We start from the raw sequence: 6,000 nt of genomic DNA, 5'->3' as shown, positions 1-6,000 counted from the left end.
TGTGCATATGAGAATGTAGTAGGTGCTAAGATAATGATCACAGTGGAATTAATTGTGGTGGGTGGTGAGGCTGTTATAAAGATATGGAGTTTCCCTAGACCACCCAACGAAATCCAGACAGTAAAGTTTTTTTGGTAAACACCCATAATTGAATAGAAAGGAAAAAGAGGCCGAGAAATTCCCCACTAATTCCCACAAAAATGCAAGGAAATCGTCAACATGATAATATCATGCATCAACTTGATGGTGTTGATCCTTCCTATGTTATGATTCTGGCCAACTTTTTTTTCTTTTAAAAAAAGAAAACCATTCAAAATATGAGGAATTGCCCAGGATCTTTGAAGACGAAGGGGAAAAGTTTGAATACTGTTTTCTCCAAATACCAAGTTGCTTAACATTGCATCTGCAATCTCACCCATCTGAAGGCAGAAACATCTGGTTAGGGAAAGTTACTGGAAGCATGTGAATCAATTATGCTTGCTACATCATGGAAGTTAATCCATAATGCCTTGGAAAGAAAACATTTGGAATAATATTGCATCCCAGTTTGATCGCCACTATGTAAAAAATGATATTGAGACTCTAGAAAGAGTGCAGAGAAGAGCAACGAAGATGATTAGGGGACTGGAGGTTAAACATAAGAAGAACAGTTGTTGGAATTGGGTATGTCTAATTTAATGAAAAGAAGGACTAGAGGAGACATGATAGCAGTGTTCCAATATCTCAGGGGCTGTCACAAACAAGAGGGAGTCAAACTATTCTCCAAAGCACCTGAAGGCAGGACAAGACACAATGAATGGAAACTAATCAAGGAGAGAAGCAACCTAGAACTAAGGAGAAATTTCTGACAGAACAATGAATCAGTGGAACAACTTGCTTGCAGAAGTTGTGAATGCTCCAACACTGGAGGTTTTTAAGAAGATGTTGGATAACCATTTGTCTGAAGTGGTGTAGGGTTTCCTGCCTAAGCAGGGGGTTGGACTAGAAGACCTCCAAGGTACCTTTCAACTTTGCTATTATTCTGTTAAATTAATTGCAGTGGGAAGTGCAAGAATTGCACTCACATGTAATAGGCAGACATATCTCACATCTAGCCACGTTTGCATTTCAATTTGCATCCCAGCTGTCTGCGGCATGGCCTGAGGTCATATACAATGTCCCAAATATTTTTGTTTTTTGTTTTAAATGAAATGCAGAAGCTGGGAACCAAGGCAGAGAACAGAAACAGGGTTTATGTCATCTCCCCAAAATATACAGACTCCATTTGCCAGGGAACTGTTCAGGAGTAAATGAGGAAAAGAAAAATCTTTTCAGGAAACAGTGAAAGAATAAAATGTTTAGCTAGAAGTTATTATTTTTTTAAATTTTTTACTTTGTGTCTTAGTTTAATATTGTGTCTATGTAAAACCTCAGTAACTCAGCTTTGGAATTTAGAGTTTTAAAGTTGCCTCTAATTGATAAGCAAAGTAGCATCATCTCTTTGTCTATCCGGAGTCTTATATTTTCTTTGATATTTTTCTAAGGAAAATCTTCTAAAGTTGTGAATTATGATTTGAACCAGGGGTGGGATTCAGCCGGTTCGGATTAATTAATTTTACATCTGGTTTGCTGAACTGGTAGTTGTAAGGACTGGCTGGCCCTACCCACCCCTCCCCTCCCCTCCGCTCCCAGGAGTCTCCACACAGCCTGTTTTGGATGCCAGGTAAGTGCAGAGCCAACGTGGAGGCTCTGGGAGGGCAAAAAATGGGCCTCCCAGATGTTCTGGAAGTCTGGAAACGGGCCCATTACCAATCTCTGAAGGGCCTCCGGATCCCGGGAGAGGCTGTTTTCGCCCTCCCAGAGGCTCAAGGAAAGCCTCCAGAGCCCAGGGAGGGCGAAAAATGGGCCTCCTGGAAGTCTGGAAACAACCCAATTTCTGGCCTCCAGAGCCCAGGGGAGGCCGTTTTCACACTCCTGGAGGCTCAAAGAAAGCCTCCGGAGCCCAGGGAGGGTGAAAAATGGGCCTCCCGGAAGTCCGGAAATGCCCCATTTCTGACCTCCAGAGCCCAGGGGAGGCCATGTTCACCATCTTGAAGGCTCAAAGAAAGCCTCTAGAGCCTGGGGAGGGCAAAATCTTCCCCCCCCCCCATGTGCAGGAAGCCGAGTAGGCCACACCCACGCCCACCCAGCAACTGGGCAGAGAACCCGTTATTAAAATTTTTGAATCCCACCCCTGGGTATAGGGTTTTCTGCCTAAGCAAGAGGTTGAACTAGGAGACCTGCAAAGTCCCTTCCAACTCTGCTATTCTATTCTATTTTTTAAAATGCATGCTTGCTCTCCCAGAGTTACCATCCCATCCCTGGGGATTAAACCTAAATATTCCAAGATGCCAAATGATTTTATTTTTTTCCCCCCGTAGAACTGAAAGCATGTTTCCCAAGGTCAAAAGATTTCCATTTTGGATGCAAAAGCCCCATTGCTTTCTTTTTTTCTTGCTTCTTTTCAGTTTTTACTGGAATTATTCAAATTCTTTTGAAACAAATGAATCTCATGCCCTTGGGCCATTTAAAAAAAATATTGGTTGAGTTGGTCTAGAGGGATTTCTATATTTTGCTTTTGCAATCAAAAGTTGGAGCAAAAAATAATAATAATTCCTGTCCTTTTTTCAGCTTCTCGGATGTTGTTGTAATAGTGTCCTCATGAGAACTGATGAAGAGAGCAAATGTTTGGGATACAGATGGCCCTAGTTTTAATTCCTGGGATTTTCAGAGAAAAGGATGAGGAACAGCAGGCAGAAGAGAAGCTTAGAGCTTCCCTAGAGCCTTAGCCAAGAAAGCTGCCTGAGTGACTTTAGACCCAGGAGACTGTGAGTTCTAGTTCCGCCTCAGGCATGAAAATTGGCTGGGTGGCTCTGGGCCAATCACCAGGAGACAATGAGTTCTAGTCCCGCCTTAGGCATGAATGCTGGCTGGTTGACTTTGGGCCAATCACCAGGAGACTGTGAGTTCTAGTCCTGCCTTTGGCATGATAGTTGGCTGGGTGGCTTTGGGCCAATCACCAGGAGACAGCGAGTTCTAGTTCCGCCTCAGGCATGAAAGTTGGCTGGGTGGCTCTGGGCCAATCACCAGGAGACAATGAGTTCTAGTCCTGCCTTAGGCATGAAAGCCACCTGGGTGATTTTGGGCTAATACTTTCTCTCTCTCTACCCAATCCACCTCACAGGGTTATTATTGTTGGGGAAAAATAGGAGGAGGAAGATGTGTGGGATATGTTCGGGATATGTATATTATTTGTAAAAATAATAAAAGTGGGAAACCAAGTTAAATAAATAAAAACAGAAACCTGCTGCCGCTGGAATATTCTGGAACAGGCAAGATGGCCCCCAGGACCAATGCAGTACCTTATTAGCATTCTCACCAGTTATTAATTAATCAATTTCCTGTTTTTAATTTCACACCCAGCCTTAATTACTTATCATAAGTGACGAGCCATGTAATAGACTCTAAGGGAATTCAGTATGTATCTTGCATTACACAGAACTGGCAGGCAGCAAGCAAGCACATGGCAGGGACGGATACTGTCACAGGTGGCTTAATGCATTTTGTCCGAGACAAAAGAACAAAATGGTGTTCTGTTTGTGCAAATGTGCAAATCTGTTTGGATTGGCAATTATTAGATTGGCAGCTTTCCTCCAGACTCCAGTTTGTCTTGTGCCAGCCGGCTAAATTAACAAGAGGAACAAATGCAAACCGCCTTCGTGCTGTATGTATAGCCTCAAGCAAGGGCTTACGTTGCTCAAGCTTGGCAACGTTAAAACGTGTGGACTACAACTCCCAGAATTCCCCAGAGGCAACGCTGGCTGGGGAATTCTGGGAATTGAAGTCCACATGTCTTAAAGGCAGTTGACATCTACACACCAAGATTGAGAAACATTGGTCTAATACAGGGGTGTCAAACTTGATTTTATTGAGGGCCGCATCAGCGTTGTGTTTGACCTCAGGGGTGGAGGTGGTGGGACAGGGGGGGCGTGGCCAGCTCAATGTCACTCGTGATGCGGGCGCCTATGGTTGCCCGAGTGCTCTGCCAGCTAAAACGGAGCTCGGGAGGGCTGCAGAGGCACCATGGGCCGGTCCCTTGCTGTTTCCAGGGTGGCCCTGCAGGCCAGATCTAAGCACCCCAGGGACTGAATGCAGCCTATGGGCCTTGAGTTTGACAGCCCTGGTCAGTGGTGAAATCCAAATTTTTTTTACTATCGGTTCTGTGAGCGTGGTGTGGCTTGGTGGGCATGGCTTGGTAGGCATGGCAGGGGAAGAATGCTGCAAAATCTCCACTCCCACCCCACTCCAGGGGAAGGATACTGCAAAATCCCCATTCCCTCCCCACTCCTGGGGGGGAGGATATTGCAAAATCTCCATTCCAACCCACTCTGGGGCCAGCCAGAGGTGGCATTTGCAGGTTCTCCGAACTACTCAAAATTTCCACTACCAGGTTCTTTGAACTGCTCAAAATTTCTGCTACCGGTTCTCCAGACCCTGTCAGAACCTGCTAGATTTCACCCCTGCCCCTGGTCTAATAGAACCAGCCCTGTATACAGGTAGTCCTTGATTTACGACCACAACAATTTCCATTGCTAAGCCAGGTGGTTGTTAAGTGAGTTGCACTGAATTTTACAACCGTTTTCCATGGTTGTTTATAGCAATAGCTATAGATGAATGTTATAGCGCTTAGACTTATATGCCGCTTCACACTGCTTTACAGCCCTCTCTAAGCGGTTTACAGAGTCAGCCTATCGCCCCCCAACAATCTGGGTCATTTTACCAACCTTGGAAGGATGGAAAGCCGAGTCAACCTAGAGCCTGGTGAGATTCAAACTGCTGGCAGCCGGCAGTCAGCAGAAGTATAACCTGCAGTGCTACATTCTAACCACTGCACCATCACGGCTCTTAAGTGAGTCACATGGTTGTTAAGTAAATCCAGCTTGATTTTGCTTGTCGGAAGCCGATTAACTGGTGATCACATGACCCCGGAGATCTGCAGACTTCATAGATACATGCCAGTGCCAAGTGTTCAAATTTGGATCACATGACTGGGGAAAATGGCTGCCATGGTTGTAAGTGTGAGGACTGGTTATAAGTCACTTTTTTCAGTGCCATAGTAACTTCAAACAGTCGCTAAGTGAATGACTGTAGATCGAGCCCAACCTGTAGCGAGTTCATTTTCCAAATATTGTTTGACCATCACCATCACAAACTCAGTGGGATTTCTGATGTGCCTGTCCATGTTTTATAACCGTGATGGCGAACCTATGGCACGGGTGCCACAGGTGGCACACGGAACCATATCGGTGGGAATGCGAGCTCAGCTCCGGCACACATGTGTGCGCCAGCCAGCTGATTTTCGGGCCTTCTGGGCCCACCAGAAGTCAGGAAACACACTGTTTCCGGCCTCCAGAGGGCCTCTGAGGGGTGGTAGGGAAGGCCGTTTTTGCCCTCCCGGTTCCTAGAAAGGCTCTGGAGCCTGGGGAGAGCAAAAAACGGGAATACTGGGCCCACCAGGCCATCACGTGCCAAAAGTGGAGGGTGCACAGGGGTGGGGCTCATAGAATTATGGATGTGGGCCAGGGGTGGATTCTAATTTTTTTTACTACCGGTTCTATGGGCGTGGCTTATTTTGTGGGTGTGGCTTGGAGGTCATGTGACTAGGTGGGCGTGGCTAACTGGTCAGAGTCATTTCTGGAAGGTCCTCACACTTACGACCAGTCCTCGCACTTACGACCCAACTAATTTGTTTGCTTTTAACACTGATCAGCTGTAGGACGGCCTTTTGAAGCCCCGTGGCAAGAGTTTAAACAGTTTTTTTCCCTCTAGTCATCAGGTGGGACTCAGGAGGCAGCAATAGATTGGGGGTGGGACTGTCACCGCTACCGGCTCGGCCGAACCAGGAGGAACCCACCACTGATGTGGGCATGCGTATGTGTGACCCGACCGCGCTCCCCTCCACTTTTGGCACACGATGGCAAA

Source organism: Pituophis catenifer, unplaced genomic scaffold (assembly GCF_029215685.1).
Source record: "Pituophis catenifer annectens isolate HBS135680 unplaced genomic scaffold, rPitCat1.0.hap2 SCAF_3, whole genome shotgun sequence".
In the NCBI taxonomy this organism is placed as follows: domain Eukaryota; kingdom Metazoa; phylum Chordata; class Lepidosauria; order Squamata; family Colubridae; genus Pituophis; species Pituophis catenifer.
This window is presented reverse-complemented; position numbering follows the sequence as displayed.